General features: G+C 47.2%; 1 protein-coding gene across 1 annotated transcript in view; it reads left to right on the top strand.

The window, feature by feature from the left end:
• The first annotated feature begins 14,374 nt into the window (after window positions 1–14,374).
• The window catches only part of GDPD5 (glycerophosphodiester phosphodiesterase domain containing 5), a 931,881-nt gene continuing 924,729 nt past the window's right edge, over window positions 14,375–21,526 (top strand). The window contains exon 1 of the mRNA XM_078658536.1: window positions 14,375–14,724. The gene's annotated coding sequence lies outside the window, so the exon portion shown is untranslated. The remainder of the gene's footprint in view (window positions 14,725–21,526) is intronic.

Here is a 21,526-nt window from a genome sequence, read left to right as displayed (position 1 = left end):
CGTCCCCTGGGTTTGGCTTCTAGTTGTATAGGGTGACAAAATGCAGGGCAGGCCTGGTGTCAAGGTCCTTTGTTTGTGCTGTGTGCAAGGTCCTTTAAATTGTAATCAAGGCAGGGTACAGCTCCTCCCCAGCCATCCTGCCAGGAAGAGCCAGCTACACCCAGGTCACATTGTTCACTCTCTGAGCCCAATACACATTCTTGAAGCGGGACCATTAACAGGCCCAGGCAGCTGGAAACTCCTAGAAAGGCCTCAGAAACTTTCTGCAGGAAAATGCCAGCTTTCTTAAAGTGTCATTTCAAAATTATAATCTAAAATAAGGCTTTACCAGTAACGAGGATTTTAAATGACAATTAATTTGAGTTTAAACAACATATCTCTTCTTGCTCCCTTTCTGACGTTAGCACTTATTGAGTATAATAAGCAGTGCTTAATTTGAGCTAGTGGTTTCCAGTGCTCAGCACCAGCAAGTAATTGGTTTCCGGTGCTAGGCACATGCACTTAATTGTCAACACTGCACTTAGGGCAGTCAGCAGCATGGTGGCACTACTCATCTCATCTAATTTACAGATGAGCAGAACAGCAATTGTTTATGAATACAATATACATAAAAAATTACTAATAGATGCCTTGCAAGCCATCCTTTTAGCTTTGGGGACTTGGAATAATCTGAACTGTCGCACTTGCAGGCAAGGGAGATGGTTAGTAGCTGTTTTAGCAGCAATGGCAAGGATGATGGGCGGTCATGGCCATGGCACTTATTATTTTACAAATTAAGCACTGATAATAAGGTGACCCAGTGTTAGCCTATGGGGGAGATAGCCTTACAACAGTGAAAAACAACTTGAGGAGTTTTTCACTACCGGGCCATGTAAAACTTAAACCCACATGCCCTACTATTTAAATACCATGCACTCTGCCCTGCGAGCCTCTAAGACATACCTTAGGGTGACTTTTAAATATTAAAAAGGATTGTTTAGGCGTGTCAAAGGGTTTATTTTGCCAGGTTGAAATGTCAGTTCAAAACTGCAGTACAGGCAGCAGTGGCAGTCCTCAGACATGTTTTAAAAGGATATGTCAGTGAGTGGCACAAGGAGTACGGCTGCCCTCTGGTAGCATTTAATTTAGAGGGCCTGGGTTTATTTAGTACCATATACTAGGAACTTAAAGATAGAATAAATGCACAAATCAGGTGTAGTTCAATTTTATCATGTTTTCAAGGGAGAGCACAAGCACTTTAGCACTGAAAGCAAGGGTAAAGGGCACACAGTCCTAAAAGAAAACAAACACGGGCTCACAAAGTACGGCAGAGGAAGGAAAAATCTGGGATGCCCCTGCAGAAGGGGCCAGGTCTAAAACAATCACACCAGAGACTGTCCTTTTTTAAGTCTACCTACGGATTGGATTTTGCTTTGCAAAACAAAAAAATCTGCACCACACGCAAATTAAAAAGAGAGGCGTATTTCACACTAGGACACAAGGAAATACTCATACTCAGGCTTAACATGCCTCCTTACAGCAAAACAGTTGACGGAAACAAAATACTGCCCAAAGCTAGTCTAATTGGCTGCTCAAAAGTGTGATTTCTTCGAAGGTGCGCAGTCAGCAATCCTGAAACAACAGATTATTTCCGCAAGTCGAATTGGTCACCTTTCAGCCATACAAAATTAGTCTCTCAGTTTAGACCATCCTGATTGACAGAAGGTCAGCAAATTTAAATGGCTCTGGTACAGCTCAAGCACAAAGTATCTGCCATGGTGTGGTTTAGCCAGTGATCTCATAGCATTTATTAAAGAAATGTGATGACTTTATAGGAATGGTGGTATTTTTCACCTGTCTATGTATTTTTTGTTGCTGCAGATGAGATACTTGGTCACTGACCTCCTTGCAGTTTCTATACTGACTGACGAACACCGTACCCTGTCATTGGCACCCACTGCTTGCTCAGCTGCACGTGACTTTATCCATGCCATGATCACAATAACCGCGGATCCTGGCCTTCCTTATTTCATCACCTGTCACACTTATGCAGGGACTAAACTCTCTGCATTATTTTCACTTGTCACACTGGTGTAAAAGTGCCTGCAGTATTGCTAGGCAGCCTCAAGTGCACCAGAGCAAGGAGGAAACTAAAGAGTGCCATATCTTAGTGGATATGGTGCTTTTCGGCTCTCTCCATTTCACGCGATGCAGCGTAACTACTTGTTTTGGGGCCCATCAGGAGAGGGGGGCGGAGACAGCACAACCCGGACACAGATATGATGTGATAAAGGCCGCTTTATTGGAAGTAGGTGCACCTTACAAAAAACACCAACCTTGGCCTGCGCTGTACAAAACTACCCCTCACTAAATATGAACTACCTAACAGCCCCCCACCCCTAAAATGGTTCCCCCCAAAAACCAGGGGTGGTGGGTGACATTTGAAAGTGGTGGGGCACAAAGTGATTTGCATACAGTACCGTAGCGAGCGAGCGCAGCGAGCGAGTCCGAACCCCAAAAGGGGGGTTTGGCGGGGTTACCCCCCCCAAAGAAAATTTTGGAAGAAAAATCGTGCATTTTCAAGAAAATTTGAGAAAGCAGGAAGGTTAATAAAGCAATTGTGAAAGTGCAGTTATTACATTAATAGATGGCATAACATAGGTAGCTGCTTATTCAGTATAACCACAGAGCTTCATACATTCCGTCCTATTATGCTCAGGTGCTGAATTCAGACTATAAGACCTTCATGGAAATCTCAGCTCTAAGAGTAGAAGAAGTTGCACAGTAGTTGGGAAACAGCCTTCACAAAGCATTGGGAACCACGCCTTACCTTTACCATTAGAACGCATTCGACTATCAGGCATGTGTTTCCACACAGATGATAGTGTTAAGGTGAAAAAAAAATTACTTAATATGCCATTTGATCAGTAAAATCTGTGTAGTCTCCAAATAGAACAAACACTACAAAACATTTAAAAACAGAGATAACAATGCATTTCTGAGTACCTCAATCAGTATTTTTTTTATTCAACAAACAAGTAGCAGCATTCACTTTTTGTAAACTAAATCAGAACGTTTGTCTTTCAGTGTAGCAAACTTGTCAATTACTTTCATGTTGAAGTCCGGTATTTTTTGGACTAGCTTGCTCTCTACAGAGAGCATCGCCAAAGCACTGAGTCTTTCCTCTAGCATGGTGTTCCTGAGGAATGTCTTTATGCGCTTTAAGGCTGAAAAACATCGTTCAGCTTCTACTGCTGTCATTGGAGTCGTATTCACAATTTTTAGTAAAGTCACTGTCTCTGTAAGTGAGTTTTCCATATGCAGTTTATGAATTAAACTCAGCAAAGTCAAGGCGCTTGTGGCCTTCCGGTACACAGGCATTCCGTTGAGTACAGTCAACTCAGTTCTCAGCTGCTCTTTTTTGAGCATAGGATATGCTTCCACAGCCTGATTCAGAGCACGCTCAGGGAAGGATTCATCATATTGTGCAAACTCTTTACTTTGCAATAATGTGGCACTCACCAAATGTTTTGTGAATGAAAAACGTTCTTGTGCCTGCACAATTACAATGTCACATATCTCCTTTCCAATTCGAAACAGAGAGGTGATGTTTTGCCTGCGGTTTGCAAAAGTAGAATGCTCCGGCAGTTTGCTCTCTAAATCGTCAAACCATCTCTCACTTTCTTTATCTTTTGTACAAATGTAGATGTAGCGGTTTTCACAGAGACAGTATCTATGTCTTTTCGTTGTAACTGATTGTATAACGCATCAACATCAAGCATCATTTCATGAAATAAAAACAGTAAGAACTGAAACTCTTTGTCTTGTAGTGTTCTAATAAAGCCATGGGCTTCATTCTGACTTGTGTGATCAAAGTCTTCTCTGGCTCCTATGACGACAAAACATTTCTCAAGGCCCTCCCTATGTTCAAAGATTAAGTTGACTGTACGAATGTGAAAGTTCCAACGAGTTGAGGATCCCCTTGGTATGCTTTTGTCCACAATCTCATGAAGGGTTTCTGTTCTTTTGGGGGAACGTGTGAAGAATGCTGCTATGCCTCCGATATCCTGAAAGAAAACTCGTGTCTCTCTGATCTTTGATACTGCCTGTTGCATAATAAGATTGAGTTGGTGGGCGTAACAGTGCACAAAATGAGCATTAGGGTACACATCTCGAATTCGCATCTGTACTCCACCAAGGCTTCCACTCATTACGGACGCACCATCATAGCTTTGTGCGATTAGTTTTTGTTTTTGAGGCAGGTCCGGGAAAATTAAGTTCAGTTGACACAGTATAGCTTCAGTGATGGTTGCTGCACTAGAGCCTCTTAAATGTGTGAAACCATAGAACCTCTCCACAACGTTTCTGTCACTGTCAAGGTACCGAAACACTAACTGTGTTTTAGTGGCCACATCAGTGGTGTCATCAGCCTGAATAGCCACAAAGTCTGTGTTTCACAACTCTTGCACAATATGGCTTCTTATAATTTCGAGCATACAGTCAAGGAGTTCATTTTGTATTGTATTAGAGGTGCCCTTAAAGACTGTAGCACGTGCAAAATGTGTTTCCAAATCCTTGTCTATGGTTGCCATTAAATCCACTAGGCCTCGGAAGATCCCAGATTTTGAGGAAGTTTCTGATTCGTCATGGCCTCGCAATGCCAGTTCGAAAGCACCACAGAAACAAATGCAATCAATGATCTTGGATAGAATTTGTCTGTTCTTATCAACGGCTTCATTGTGTTTTTGAATGGATTTGCGATATGCATCATTTATCTGCTGCTCAATTGGTGCGTCTTCCCCCAACATTCCCAGTCTTGTCAGGTTTTCCATATGATTTCTGGTGAGCGCATGCTTCTTTATTTTCTCAGCTATATGCTTCAATTCAACCATTCCTTGTCGTGTCCAAGAAAAGTCACCACCAAACAGCAAGCAGGGGAAGCAGAACAGAGAATTTTTTATAGGGCACCCTGTAAGCCAATCAGCTTTTGTGTACCAGGCATTTGAGAATGTACGTTTTGACATTTTTCCTTTGTCCTGGGTAGTTTGCTGTAGGTTTATTTCAGGCTGATGAGGTCCTAATTGCTTTATCTGTAGTTTTTGTTCAAATGGCCGTGCCTGGAATGACCTTGCAATCAGCTCTTGTACTGTATTCATGATGGTGTGTTGCTGGCCTTACCAATGTATATATTAAAGAAACCTGTTAATAATCAAAATACAACGTATAAGGTGCAGTGCTATAATATAAAATTTCAGTATAAATACATATATCTTGTGCATTATCGTAATACATCTCCAACAGCTCCCCTTTCCACAAAATGACTGCTAAAAATACAGCCTTACTGCCTCCTGCCTCACTGTGCGATAGTGGTTGCTGGAGGCACAGAAAGAGACACTGCTTGAGGGCCTGGAGAGTGACCACATACATACATAGCCCTAACTCCCATGTAAAAAAATATAGCATCAGTTTCCTTACTTTTAACACGGGTGTTTGCTGGGTCGTAGAAAGAGCAGCAAAGGAGGTTGGGGGCCTCTTGTTGTTTGCTGAAAAATTGCCCCAAAATGCGGTAATGTTTCACGTTGTCAGGTGCTGAAAATGAAAAGATAACAATTTATTTTTGAAACAGTAGACCAGTAGGGTAATCAAACAAAGACTGTAGGGAAAAAACATAACGCTCCAATTTTTTCCTTGCAGTTTGCATCCAGCTCTTAGATGACAGTTAATAGCTTGCTGTTGTATGTTAAGATTTTTACTTAGAAACTGCAAGTAACAAAAGGATCTCTCTGACAAAAGCAGTCACTCACCGACCTATTTACATCATTTGCTCCAACCGGGGGTCAAAATAAATTCTCCCAGAGGATGTTTGGCAGCCAGAAAGCTGTGCTCATTTCATTTTTGAAACCCACTAGATACATAGAGTATGTGGCGGGCTGACTAAATTATGCTGCAAGAAGAGGCAAATTATGCTGTGTGATGCACCAGTTTGTGATAGTATCTGTTTCATTTTGTTTGCTCATTGGTTTCACCTCATTAGCACTACCTTAACATCCACATGTCACAATAAACAACAACAAGCATTGCCATAGCCAATAGGTCTTGCTCTTTGGGACCTTATAAGAGTTCAGCCAAAGCTATCGCCTTTGCCAATGTTTTTAAGCTATGTTGTAGAGAATTTTACATTTAAAGGACAACAAATGGGACAACAAATGTGGGGATATACGAGATGAACGGCTGCTGCATGTCTTAGTTATAGGTGTTTATTTATTTATGCTTTACACATATTTGAAAGGGAGCGTGCCTTATGTTTCTTAGGGTTTAATGGTTTATGTAGCTTGGAAAGGGAGTGTGTCAGCATATTGTTTTGTTTTGTTAAAATTGTTTTTTGGTCGCGAAAAGAGACACGGTGCCAGCATCCAAGGTGATTTTAATGCCTCACAGCGTGTTTACTTTTTGGAAGTGAGCGGATGCGAAAAGGAGGGAGGGATAGCGGGATTGGAGTGAATAGTTTTGAGCAGACCCATTTGGCATTAGTAGTTCATTTTGTCCCCCAGAACTTGTCGTAATGCTAAAAAAAAAGGCGAACAGGTTTACAGAAGAACACATCTAAAATGAGCAAGGCCTGCAAATTTATTTAAAGGGTACAAAGTTGTCAGCAAGTTCGATGTCTTATCGTGAGAACAGAATCAACCCACTTGTGAAGTCGCCCAAAGGTCCCCTGAAAGAAAACCTCTCTTCAGCACCCTGCAACAAATGGAAGGGAGACCAGACCATCTTCCACCATGAAGCACCGCTGTGAAACATGACATGTACGCATCACTGATTCGTGAGCCAGCTGCCTGCTGCTCTGTCCTTACTGCTCAACCCAGAAAGGGTTCAAACCTGTCAACCACCCACATGGAAATACATACATGCTAATGGCACCCACAGACTGCACTGCGCAGCCCCAAACATCTCTCAAGTCCTGTGCCCTTACCCCAGATAACAGAGCAAGAATGACACTCAAGAGCGAAAAAGGTTTCCATGTGCATCGACTGTCAGCATGTCCACATGCGCGGAGAAAAGAGTCCCTCGGCCCGAGTCTCCCAAGGGAAGCCCTGTGCGCTCACGAGGTCCTCGGGCCATCTCACAGCATGTCACCACGGATACTGTGAGCTGTGCTGCCCTTCTGAGGGACAGACTCCAAGCAGGGCGGTGAGGTCTTAAAGCTGCTTGCTTCCATTCACTGATGCAGCCATTGGACTAGCCGGCAGTGACAGTCAGGAGAAAACACAATCTCACCAAAACAGCTCTCCACCCTCCTTCAGCACTGCTCCCTGAGCACCCTCTCTGCTTCAAACCTACACCCTGAGAGCAGCGTTTAACCTACCCTTGTCCCCAGGAGCACAGAAAAAGAGGTGTTTGTGCTGCGGTGCAGAGCAGGCAGCAGGAGGCACTGAGGGGACGTGAGGCCTGGGACAGAGTTCCTACAGAGGGAACATACCTGGGGTGGAAGAGTGGAGCAAAAAGGCTATCACTGGGTTGTGTCGCAATAGCATGTATATAGCGCCTATTACCATGCCTTAGAAAGCATTGGAGCGCTTTATCCGGGCAGCACACTCTAGGTAACAAAGGGTCACTGTATATTTTTTAGGGGTTATAGTTGTTTTTTGGGATTCATCTTGTGCTCTCAAGGAAGCCATTCCATGTATTTGCTCCAGCTTTTATGTGGTAGATAAATTCTTAGGATTTAGGTGAGATCTTTGGTGGGAGGGGGTGAATTCACATGAATGATTATTGGTATTCATAGATGAGCTACGAGGGATTAGATATTGTTAGGTTGCACTTTTAAAGGCTGCATTGCCACTTGGTGATGACGCGTAGGATCTGTTTCAAAACACATTAACATTAACAATAACTAAGACGAACATGACGCATCCACCCGCAATGCCTCACGCTCCTCTAGGCTCTAACTTGCACTAGTCCAGTCCCACCCGCTCACATACGACCAGCAGTGCCTGGAAGATACTCCTACCGGCGCCAGCAGCGCCCAGAAGCCCCTCGCTTCGCTTACCTTCCCAGTCCACCACTCAGTCCCACTTGTTCAGAGTCTACCCCAAAGCCTCGAGTTCACCTTACCGTTACCTGCACCAGTCCCGTCCCGTTCCTCCCCCGCTCACCCACCAACACCTGCCTGCAGTAATCACTGGAGGACGCTCCCCCGCATCCGCACCCCACCGCCCACCCACAGTCACTCGCTGATGATGAAGCCTAAGCGTGTAGCCAGCAAGCCAGGGCCTGCCAGTGCCTAGGCCTCACTCAGGCAGGCCCTGGGCCCTGGCTACACGCTACAGACAGTCAAGACAAGAATGTTCAAAGCGGCCTCCCCGCTGCTTCTTCACTCAGACTCTGCTTGCTGTCCTGTCCGGCCCTGGCCTCACATCATGTCATCATAATCATATATATATGCCTGCCCTGCCCCCAAGCGCAACCTGCACCTACTTTTATAGTATTCGAAATCGATCGATTCTTCATTCGATGAGTCGATTGACGATTCTCTCTCTCTCAATCACTCTAGACTCTAATGAATCTCTGATGACAGTGAGACTACAGTACTAATTTGAGTGACGGTCAACAACGAACTCAGTCAGAGTCAAGTTAAGTGACGGTCTGCTGCCTGGCCTGCGCGTACGAGACAGAGAGGGAGCCCCCGCCCCCTACAGAAACTTAAGTACACAGCAAGCAACTAGGAAACGTCACAGCGCGCACGTCCCCGAATCATGGCCAATCACTGAAAGGCTTCACATGCTGAAGTCACAGTGATTGGCCCATGATTGATAAAGTGCTGAGCCTGAGCCCAGTGTGCCACCCACCCACGCGCGGCATCCAATAATGGATTGCCTGTCCTTCGGCGCGGTGGACCAGCCAATCCTGGCGCTGCATAAGCGCCAGGATTGGCTAGGGGGGCACACAGACTACTCGCCCTGGCGCCTTTCAAACGACGGGGCCCGGCTAAAGCAGCACCCCCTGGCCCCTTCGGTGACTCTCAGCCTCTATAATGGGAACAACACGCTAACGCGCATGCTCGGGCTAGTTTCAGCCCGAAGTTCCTCATGCGCAGAATCGACTCGCAGTCGATGCAGACTCTGTCTCTGACTGTCACTCAAGCTTAGCCACCAGCCAGCCAGCCCCACCCCCTGCGCACTCCCTATTCCATCTGGTGTGTCCCGGGCAGGAACCCGGATTGAAGCGCTGCGCTTTATTTTATTTCTCTCTTGTTGTCAGTGTCACGCAGGTGCGTCCACCAGGCTTAGTGGGGCTACGCCCCTACGCCCCAATGGACGCACAGCGGCTGCCCAAAACACAATAAAGATCACCAAAACCAACTGCACCCTGCCTCACTAACTAAAATGACTTGTCATCTGCAAGATCCCCCCCTCCTTCAAACACAGCCCAGGCCTCCTACCATGGGCCCCCCTAAACTAGGCAAAACACGCCCTCCAGCTTCCTCGCACACCAGCACCTGTTCCAGCGACATGAACGACCCTCACAATAAACAACCCCCTGATGCACCAGCTCCCAACAAAGATCAATCCAAAACAATACCTCCCAGGGAAAAGCTCTGGCCAGCTGACCTGCCCAAAGGACCCACCGCAACCACAAGGACCCCCCTGAACAACAATGGGACGGAAAAAATGCTCGATCACCAATCCGCCCGGCTGCAGTGTCACCGCACCAAAATGGCGACTGGTGTCCTGAAATGGACGGTTTTCTACTCCCCCCAGCCCAAGCCAGCTCAAAAACTGCCCAAAGCAAGCTCCCAGCCCAAATATAGCCCAAGGAAAAAGGCGCCCAATCCAGCGCTGTTTCTGTCACCTCCCCCCCCCCCCCCTCCCGAGCCACAAAAACCCCCGGGGGCCGCAGGCCTCCCGCTGGTCGGCCGCTCCCCCACAAAGCCCCATTGGTTACTTGATCCATGTTCCTTTCTACTTTAGTCCAGAGTTATCAGTTATGAAGTGAATTCAGAGTATATCCTGGCTAATTCATGCAAAGTAACCAGGGTTTTAATAGGGGTACCTGAAACCAGATGGCCCAGTCCCACCCATGTGTCCTTGGGTCATGATTTTGAGGTCTAGCGCTAGCCAAGACCTTTTGATTTCACCAAAGTTATAGGAATAGTATACTTCTAGGGGCTTTAAACCAACCCTCTTCATCCATTGGTCCGCTATTATTGCATGAATTCTTAATTAATCTGCCTCTGTGTGTGTGCCTGCATATGTGTGAGTGTGTGTTTATGTGTGTATATTTATGTGGATGTTCGCTTAGAATGTTTAAATATGACTTTGTCTAAATGTGTATATAAATCATGATAGGTAGATAGACAGACAGACAGACAGACAGACAGACAGACAGACAGATAGACAGATAGATAGATAGATAGATAGATAGATAGATAGATAGATAGATAGATAGATAGATAGATAGATAGATAGATAGATAGATAGATAGATAGATAGATAGATAGATAGATAGATAGATAGATAGATAGATAGATAGATAGATAGATAGATAGATAGATAGATAGATAGATAGATAGATAGATAGATAGATAGATAGATAGATAGATAGTTAGTTCTGGTGGCTAAGTGGACTAATGCGTCCAATACAGGGGCTTGTTTTCGACCTCATGGTCACAGATTCACATCCTGGCAACTCAGTCTCTCACCATTTCTGAGGTCGATAAAATGAGTTGAGAAAGTGGTTATTTGGAGATCATAGCAGCAGGAAGAGGTTTGGGATGAGTAGAGGGGAGGGGAAAGAGTCAGAGGAAAGGGTTTATTTGGGAGATCTGTATAGTAAAAGAGGCTTGAGATGATGCACGGAGAGGTAGAGGAGGGAAGAGTCCAGAAAGGGTTATTTTAGCCATCATAGTAGTAGAATGGGTTTTGGGATGAGTTAGAGAGTGGATGTAGAAGATATATTGAGAGAGCTATAGGGTGAAATATAGGGTAGTGCGTTGAAGATGCTGAATGAGGAGTAAAGTAATAAATAAAAAGATACATAAGTACATGGATGAGTTTCAAGGGAAAGCAAATGGTCCAGAGATCCTGGTTTTGGATATGAATTCCTATGGTACTGGACCTAAGCTCTGGACCTTTCCAGTCTCATATTAACAATCCCTTCCAAGCAATCTGTTTTAGCAAGTAGGGTAATTCCTTTTCCATCCACTTCACCTTCCAGAAACCAACCACACACCACCGCACCCAACAGATCCCCCGCCGACGCTGGAGCAAAATCACCGAAGACCAACTACATGCAAACCTCGCTCTCAGCCCACCCACCAAACCCTCCAACACTGACGTCACTGCCCACAACCTAAGGCGCTGGATTGAGGACTGGGCCAACACCCTCGCCGAGCTGAAGAAACCCCCCCACAGAGACACCAGCAAGAGGACCAGCTGGTTCACCCCAGAACTCCTAGATTCCAAGCAAGCCTGCCGGAAACTAGAGAAGAAATGGCACAGTGAACAAACTCCGGACAGCCAAGCAGCACACAAGGACGCCGTCCGCAACCACCACCACCTCATCAGGGCTGCCAAAAAAACCTTCTTCAAGGACCGCCTCGACAACAACGCACACGACCGCAAGGAGCTCTTCAACATCGTGAAGGAACTCTCGAAACTCAGCTCCAACACCAACGACATCCCGCCATCGCAAGCCCTGTGCGACTCCCTCGCCACCATCTTCCACCGCAAGATAGCAGACATCCACGACAGCTTCAACACCCAGACAGCCCTAACAGACAGCAACACAACAGACCTTTCGCACACCATCGTCCACGTCCCCTTGCTAGCCTGGACCAGCGTGAGTGTCGATGACACCATCAAGACCATGAGCACAATTCACCCCGGCTCTCCATCAGACCCATTCCCGCACCACATCTTCAACAAAGCAAGCAGCTCCATCGCACCCCACCTATACAACATCATCAATCTCTCCCTTGAGACCGCGACCTTCCGAGAGAGCTGGAAACACGCCGAGATCAACGCCATTCTCAAAAAACCCAAGGCAGACCCAAGAGACCTCAAGAACTTCCGAGCCATCTCTCTGCTCCCCTTCCCGGCCAAGGTCATCGAGAAAATCGTTAACAGACAGCTAACCCGATATCTCGAAGAGAACAGAATCCTGGACCCTTCCCAGTCAGGGTTCCGCAGCAACCACAGCACTGAGACCGCCCTCATCGCCGCCACCAACGACATCAGGACCCTGCTAGACAACGGGGAGACTGCAGCACTCATCCTCCAAGACCTCTCCGCCGCCTTCGACACCCTCTGCCACCGCACCCTACGCGCACCCCTCCACGCCGCAGGCATCCGAGACAAGGCTCTGGAATGGACCACCTCCTTCCTCTCCGGCAGAACCCAGAACGTCCGTCTCCCCCCGTTCCATTCTGAAGCCTCCGAGATCATCTGCGGCGTACCCCAAGGATCCTCCCTCAGCCCAACACCGTTCAACATTTACATGGCCCCGCTCGCACACGTCGCCCGACAGCACGACCTCAACATAATCTCCTACGCCGACGACACTCAACTGATCCTTTCCCTCACCAAGGACCCCATCACCGCCAAAGCCAACCTCCATGAAGGAATTAAGGCCGTCGCCGACTAGATAAAGATCAGCTGTTTTAAGCTGAACTCGGACAAGACGGAGGTCTTCTTCCTCGGCACCAACCCATCAGCCTGGGACGACTCCTGGTGGCCAACGGCACTGGAGGCAGCCCCGATCCCCACCGACCACGCACGCAACCTGTGAATCATCCTCGACTCATCGCTCTCAATGACCAAGCAAGTCAACGCCTTCTCTTCCTCCTGCTTCAACACCCTCCGCAAGATCTACAGATGGATCCCGACAGATACAAGAAAGACAGTCACCAAGACCCTCCTCAGCAGCAAACTCGACTACGGAAACGCCCTCTACGCGGGTGCCCCGACCAAGCTCATTAATCGACTACAACGCATCCAAAACGCCTCGGCACGACTGATCCTCGATGTACCACAAAACGGCCCTATCACCCCCACCTGAGAAACCTTCACTGGCTTCCTGTCAACAAGAGGATATCCTTCAAGCTCCTCATCCATACACACAAGGTACTCCACAAGACCGGCCCAGCCTACCTCAACAGACGGCTCTCCTTCTATACCCCCAACCGCCAGCTACGCTCCGCCGACCTCTCACTCGCCACCGTCCCACGCATCCCAAGAACAACCACCGGCGGGAGATCCTTCTCCCACCTTGCCGCCAAGACATGGAACACACTCCCACTGAGCCTACGTCAGACCCAAGTCCTGCTGACCTTCACGAGGTTACTCAAGACCTGGCTGTTCGATCAGTAGCGGCCCCCCCTCCCCCCCCAGCGCCTTGAGTTCCTCGTGGGTATGTAGTGCGCTTAACAAATGACTGATTGATTGATCCGTGGTTGAGGCTAATGGCGTAATAGTGTTTAGACAGAACAAAGGGAGAGGACGTGGCCTTATGGCCAGAGCTGCCGGCTATGGAGCTGGGGAACCAAGTTCGAACCTTGGCGTCGGCTCAGCATCCTGTGATTTTGGGCAAATTACAGTCTCCCTGTGCCTACCAAAACAGTATTTGCCCTTGTGTAAAGTAACTGGTGCTCATGTAAAGCGCTCCAATACCTTTGGGGTTGAGTTATCGCTGTATGAATATGCAACAAAAACAAGAGAGATAGTAGCCTGGACCTTGCATGGGAATCCTTAGTGGGGCAAGATGCTGTCAAGTTTTTATAGTAATGAAGCTTGAACCCTGTATTTTACTACGCTAACGTTAATCAAATGGGCAATTTTCCTTCCTTGCACGAGGGAGGAAAGTATCCCTGATACACCACTGGTTGTCGGAAAAACACAAAGCAAAAGATGTGCTCGGCGAAAGCTGCTTAAGCACGAGCACGCGAGCCTGCTGTTGTAGGAGGCGTTGCTATGTAAGTAGTAGGCGCGGCCGATCCGAGCAGGGCTTTCCCTGAGCATGGCCAGCAGGCGAACACCGCCCGGGGACTAGGTAATTATGCTAAAGAGAATGGGCGTGGCCGGTTGTTACCACGCCTACATTGGCGCAAGGTCAGGATTATGGGTGTGGCCATGCTGATTGTTCGAGTTTAGCCATGCTGCGCAGGAGTCTCATTGGTCAGATCCAGATGAGAGGCGTGGTCTTTGAGAAGCGAGCCCTAAAGCGTCCAGCGTAGGGCGGGGCCAGGCGAGCTCTCTGTGAATGGAGCGGCGTCGGTGGGCGGGGCTTCCCGGAACCTCGCGGAGCGGGGCGCGCGCGCGCCCGCCCCCTGAGCCTCACGAGCGCCGCCCGGGGAGGAGCCGCCGCTCCAGCAGCAGAGCCACAGCTCCAGCCCGTCTGCCGCCGCCGGGAGCACCACACCCCCGGGGCCGCTGCTGCTGCGGGAGCCGCTGACACCCGAGAGCCCGCGGCCACCGCCTTCCCGCCCGCCCCTGGCTTCAGCCTGACCCGTGGATGCACCGCACCTGACCCTGGGGGCGCAGCCGGAGGTCCTGCCTGCCCGTCCGCATTAAGGGACCGTTATCTGCTGCACTTTGGCTTCGCCATCCGTGTCCCGGGCGTTAACTGGAGTTGCTGGATCAGGGGAGCTGCACTCACTGGAAGGATTATTGTTACTTGTTTGGTTGTCACTCCGGGTGGACAGACAGACAGACAGACAGGAGGCTGCTGGGGAGGGCTCTGCTGAAGGTGAGTGTCTGACGTGTCTGCCATGCATGTGCTGTCACCCACGTTACACCCGATGGTGGCGAGACCGGGGCTCCTATAGCGCCTAGAGCACAGTGCTCCTATAGCGCCTAGAGCACAGTGCTCCTATAGCGCCTAGAGCACAGTGCTCCTATAGCGCCTAGAGCACAGTGCTCCTGCTGCCCTCTTGTCTTCCTGGACTGAGTGACTACCTGTCCCATGCATGACCGAGGTCTGCAGAAGCCAAGTTCACGGACAGCTAGGGTTTCTTGGCACTAATTGGGTGCATGCTGTATCGTTCTTTGTATGGCTGCCCTGCGCAGGTTCGTGCATCAGGGCTACTTACTGTTTCACTGTGCACGAGCACTTTTCGGATTAGTGCATGAAGTGCACCTGCTGGTGACTACGTACAGAATACTCGGCAGTGGACGTGTACGGGCACCTGCTCCCGGTGCATTCTGTTCACCCACTCTACCTGGCGGTTAGTCGATGCACTGTGCCGACTGCCTGATCCTGTCTGCACGCCTGAGCACGGGAATGCATACATGGTCTCTGCCAGGGAGTGCAAATAAATCACCCTATGTTTCATCGTAGTCGCGCTGAGTTTAATGCACACATGGCACCAGCTTCTTTATACAGTCGCGCTGAGTTTAATGCACACATGGCACCAGCTTCTTTATACAGTCGCGCTGAGTTTAATGCACACATGGCACCAGCTTCTTTATACAGTCGCGCTGAGTTTAATGCACACATGGCACCAGCTTCTTTATACAGTCGCGCTGAGTTTAATGCACACATGGCACCAGCTTCTTTATACAGTCGCGCTGAGTTTAATGCACACATGGCACCGGCTTCTTTATACATTCATTGTCCTTGACCTCTGTTTATAATGATGCAATGAGCGGGTCAGTTCATGCAGAGTACCTGGGGTCGGTGCACACAGGATACCGCATAGTGCATGCATGTTACCTGATGGTTCGCTCTTAAGATGTTGTACGTGTGTGATACCTGGTGGGGAGTGTACACGGGTTACTTGATCCATGTTCCTTTCTTCTTTAGTCCAGAGTTATCAGTTATGAAGTGTATTCAGAGTATATCCTGGCTAATTCATGCAAAGTAACCAGGGTTTTATTAGGGGTACCTGAAACCAGATGGCCCAGTCCCACCCATGTGTCCTTAGGTCGTGATGTAGAGGTCTAGCGCTAGCCAAGACCTTTTGATTTCACTAAAGTTATAGGAATAGTATACTTCTAGGGGCTTTAAACCAGCCGTCTTCATCCATTGGTCCGTTATTATGTCAGTCACGTTTTCTGCTGTCCACTACAGAATAGGGCAATGAGTCTGTCCGCTCCAGCCGGTGGCTGACTTCACTGAGTGGCAGCGTTCTCCCCTTTCATAACCACCTGCAAAGTATTCCCCTTCAGTGCCAGGGACTACTATGACAATGTGTGCTTTTTTTGCTTTTAGCCAATTGTATTTTTCTTTAACATTGACGAGGGCCTGGCAGCTCCCACAACGATACAGTTTTGCAGCAAGCATTGATAGAGCCCAAAGTCTGTATCCCATGGCAGACTTATTTACTTTATTACAAAGACAGGAGAAAAGGGTCTTAGGGGAGTTTAACGACCAAGCCTAGGTTGAACCAAACAAAAGGATACAGGGGGAGGCCTCCCCCTGTCTCAGCGTTTTGCTTGGGGCAACGACGGAGAGAGCGTGGCCTCCCCTTTATTCCTGAGTCAGAGTCCAGGTGAGGTGAGGTCTACTCCCCGGCAGAATAGGATCACTGTTTGGAACCTTCTGCACGGCGGAGTTTTGAACCCAAACGCTGTATCCTTTTGTTTGGTTACTACACTGATATCTGTAATATTTGAAGATATATTATTTGTTTTTCACTACGCAGTAGCAACGTTGTGAACAGGGCCCTGACGAAAACCTTGGGTCCTTCCCTTTGAGGTTGAAACATGTTGGCCTGATATGCAGTAATTTGCTCCCATACTGCATCCTTGCACTGTTCATGCTGTTTTTATTTAGGAAGAGGATAGCGTCCTAATCTATTTTTCTGTCCTCTATTCTATTTTAAATTCACCACTTTTTAGTTTTGCACTGCACCTATACCCATCTTCAGTCTATCACTGGTCACTGAGTGTTTGTGGGCACTGACCCCGCTACACTACAGGGGATATTTGGGTCTCAATGATCTAGAGACACCAGACCCCTGAGGATGACCAAATGATAGAATTTGATCATACAAGTGTTTGATGGGAATCCTCAAAACCGAGCGGGTTTCTTTGTCACAATCACTTACACCTCTTCATTTCAGTTGCATCTGTTTTCCACCCCTACTAGAGTTTTCCAGCAAGCTGGTGCTGCGGTTTAAGTGTACGAAAGGTACCATACTTTAGACCCCTAGGTTTTCTTGTGTTTAAGACTTATTTACTTTGCCAAAGCTTGTTGTGAAAGGTAGCCATTCTATGTGAACTAGGAGGCACCCCTCCATATTTTGAAGGAGAGGAATACTTGTTTGGTGCTTCACTGCGGATACCTGCAGTTTAGTGCACATTCAGGGTGCCTGCTGGTTAGCACATAGAGCTGGGGAGTTGGATGGGACATCTGGTAAATTGCTGGGTTACTGCATACAGGTAGTGTTAAGCGCATAGAGTAGAAGATAGCTGCAGGTTAGTGTACACAGGTCACCTTTGGCAGCATTCCAGCATTGGCGAGTCGGCCAACATGGGACTACAGCGGATCCACCGAATGCAGACTTTGTAAAGTGAAATCGAAGGAATTTATTCACCTAGTGTGTGCTTGTCCTAACTTGCTTACCTTTAGATCACTTTTATTAAAAAGGGTTCTTAATGATAAGAGGTATTCTACCATGCAGAGAAGCTATAATAGAGACATAACGACCCACAATTAAACTGGAAACTGGTTACATTCTTGACAGTGGCTCCCATCTGATACATCTTTAAGTAATTGTTTGCCATAGTGGAGATGGAGGGGTTAATGGCAGTGATTTGGATGATTGATTGGGGCAGCCTCATTTAACTGGATGTGACTCTCTTTCAGCTTTCTCAACAATTATTTCTAAAAGAAGTGTAAAACCTGCATGTTATTACGCTCAGTCGCACTTTCATTTTTCTTATTTTAGATTGCATTTGTAATACAAATATTGTTATGGTTTTAATTAACTAAAACAACAAATCTTGAAATTTAGTCCATTAAGGGGAGCTGCAGGTCACTCCATCCATGACATGAAGAGGCGAGGTGCAGGCCAGTGCATGTTCCTTGCTTCTTAGTGCCTTCAGGTTAGTGCTGCAGGACAGCTGGTGCTTAGAAGGCCGCTGCAGGTGGGTGTATGGAGGGCACATGGTGGCTCACATATGCAGGGTGGCTTTGGATCAGCACATACGGGTCACCGTTGTTAGAGTACACCGGGGCCCTGCAGGTAGTGCAAGCAGGACAGCTGGTGGTTCCTGCATGCAAGGCAGCTGTAGGGTAGTGCACCTAAGTTCCCAGGTTAGTGCATACAGGGCACTTTGTTGTGTTGGTGCACACAGCTGTAGGGTAGTGTGTCTAAGATTGCAGGTTAGTCCACGGAAGGGAACTACAAGTAGTGCAAGTAGGACAGCTGGTTGTTCCTGCATGCAAGGCAGCTGTAGGGTAGTGCACCTAAGTTCCCAGGTTAGTGCATACAGGGCACTTTGTTGTGTTGGTGCACACAGCTGTAGGGTGGTGTGTCTAAGGTCGCAGGTTAGTGCATACAGGGCACCTTGTTGTTGGTGCACAGAAGTGACATGCAGGTAGTGCCTGCAGGGCAGATGGTGGTTACTGCATAAGGTCCCAGGTTAGTGCATACAAAGGCACCTTGTTGTTGGTGTACACAGGACCTTCAGGTTACTGTAATAAGGACATTTGGAGCGTAGCATAGGTGTAACGGCACATTACAGCATACATGGTCTTGCAGGTTATACAAGGCATCTGCATGTTTGTCTTATTGAACACTGAAGCATTTTGACATCACATGAGGGTCTGGGCTGTTCTTCAGTATTTAATAGTATCCTTTACACTTGCTTTAATGGAATCATTCAGAATGTAGGGATTCAGCGCGTGCCTCTGGTTCTGGGTGCTCACCCCTCTGCCCACCACGTCTCATTGGATAACACATAGACTGATGACCGCTTTATACTTTAACACTGTTCCTGCAGCACCCCCGCCCTCATTCACAGGCGTAGCCCGGCAATCCTTGAGTTGACTGGCATGTACCTTCTTCTTGAAGGTGACCCTCCTTTCAGAGAGAGAGGTTGGTGATGCCGTTATAGGTAGGCACTTGAGTGGACTCATTGGTTCCCAGTAATATTTCTCGACAGTTGTGCCACTTGTGTGAGAGTTTCTCGATTGGCAGTATCAAAAATGGTACCAGGCTGTTCCTAATAAAAGAGAGTATTGGGTCCGCTGGGGGTCGCGTAACTAGTTAGCATGGAGGAGTCTCGTTCGTTATCTGAATTAACCAGACAAATCGCTCCACCAACTAAGAACGGCCATGCACCACCACCCACAGAATCGAGAAAGAGCTATCAATCTGTCAATCCTTTCCGTGTCCGGGCCGGGTGAGGTTTCCCGTGTTTCTGGATTGCCAGTAATAGTCACGCCGCTGTTGTTCTGAAGTATCGTGGTGGTTTAGTAAAGCGGGACTTGATGTGTGAGGGATCACTGCGCTTCTGAGCACGTTCTGACACGATGAACACATGATGAATCTCATGAAAGAACTTTGATGCTGTTTCTCTGAGTTTGTTACAACTTACTTACACTAAAATGGGTGATCCATGCCATTTTTCTGGATATCATCTGAAAATAAATTCACATGGAATTAGTCTAAATAGAACTTCCTTAGACAGTCATTTATCCTAAAAAAGGTGGTGTGGATCCAGCTTTCCCTTTACTCATGTTGGACGACCCCGGACTGATAGACTGTAATCTGGTGTTCACAATGAGTGCCAAATTTTTAAGAAATGCTCACGGGAGAAATGTACATTATTTGGATTTGCATTTTGCAGTGCCATTTATTTCGCATTTTATATCACTGACAAGCCTTCAAAGAGCTTTCTGTCCAAGGCTAGCCTAATACTTCATATATGTTTTGGACCATGAACGAGCGCTCACTGTGGCAATCTAAATGGTAATTTTGTACATGTGTCATTAATAGGAACCCATTAAATTATTAGTAGACATGTGGGAACGTTCTGATTAATTTCATCAGGCCCTACAAAGGTTTTTGAATGTGGCTGCATGGAAGTTTTGATTTTGTGGTGTTAGGGGGCGGCTACTCCTCTCCGTTGCCACAATCTGTAGAAGGGGCAAATGAGATGTGGCAGAATATAAGATCAGGGTCTAACCTGGGCAAGAACTTGTTTGTAATTTTTTGAGTTTTTGTTGGTACTCAGTCCAGTTGGCAATACTTATAGCTGTTTCCCTTTTGACGTTGCACAACCAGCTGTTGTTTGTCAATAAGTTTTGCACATTTGCTTGCATGTACAGCACTTCAGCACAAACAGTGAATCTTGGGTTTCTTCCTCAACCCATGCCCGGCGCCTTCAGGAAACCACCCGCGAACCATTGGGACAGCCTAGTCCCTGGCAGCGGGGCTTTTTCTTGCAAAACTTGAGGAAGGAAGTTGCTTCATAGACACTTTTTGTTTCGTTTACACGTGCCATTGTTTCCCAAGTTTGATGTCACATTATTGTTACAAATCGCACTCTACTCTGCCTTGGGGGTGGTGGGAGACTATCCTGGTCAGGACCAAGGTTTTTCCCTTCTGTTTGCACGATTTTTCCAAGACTGGCCATTTTAAGGACTTTTCAGTGAGTGGGCGCCCTGGAGGACCCCATGCCCTATTCTACATGCCCATATGTGTTTGATTGTGTAGACCACGTGTGGAAGTTGACTCATGAGATTGCCCAGCTTGCCATGTGACTGTCTGCGGAAAGCCTTTCCAGGAGTCCGTGAGCCAGTGGTACGTCACCTGAATCCTTGGTGTCGCCTGAAAGATCGAGAGGCTAAGCCAGTTAACCACTGGTGTTGTAAGAGACGGATCAGTCGTGTTTTTGTTTTGCTCTAGTGTATGCGATTAGGCAAGATGCTTGTTCGTAGTCGAATTACACCGTGGAAGGGAATGGATGAATTGCAGTATTTGCAATGTTTTGTACATCTCCTTACTAAGTAAATTTGAACCATTGTTTGATTATTTTTTTTGTGTGCATATTTTGAAGTCTCGGAAAGCAGTGAGCCCTTCCAGGGTTTTCATTTTTATTTATTTATTTGATTTTACATAGAATAAACTAGCGTCGGAGATTTATTCGCAAATGTGAGGCCAACAACAGAATATAGATAAAATGGTTTCCGCAGCAAAAGTATCATAAAAATAGATATGATAATATAGGTCGTGAGTCACAAAGAATATTGAGCACCTAAATTTAATTAAGAAAAGCACAATCAGTATTTTACTCCGTCCTAATCAGAATTTGTGGCTTTTTATGTTAATAAGCATTTTTGTACATTTAGGCTGTGGGTGGGATTCTAGATATTCCTGGGGAGGTGGACTAAAAAAAGGAGAACAAACTCAAACTTGTACATTTGCGGATTGTCATACCTTTTGCAGACCGCTTTCCATCCTGAAAACCCACAAATTTACTTTTGTCATAAGCTGGAGAAAGGGTGCTTCCAGGGAGAAAATGGGTGGAATCATCCCCCTGGTTAATAGTGGTGAAAGCAGGGGTGTGGAATTTTATATATGTACTTGTCCAAGGGA

Source organism: Lissotriton helveticus, chromosome 8, assembly GCF_964261635.1.
Source record: "Lissotriton helveticus chromosome 8, aLisHel1.1, whole genome shotgun sequence".
Classification (NCBI taxonomy): domain Eukaryota; kingdom Metazoa; phylum Chordata; class Amphibia; order Caudata; family Salamandridae; genus Lissotriton; species Lissotriton helveticus.
Note: the sequence above shows the minus strand (reverse complement) of the source record. Positions and strands in the feature narration are given on the sequence as shown.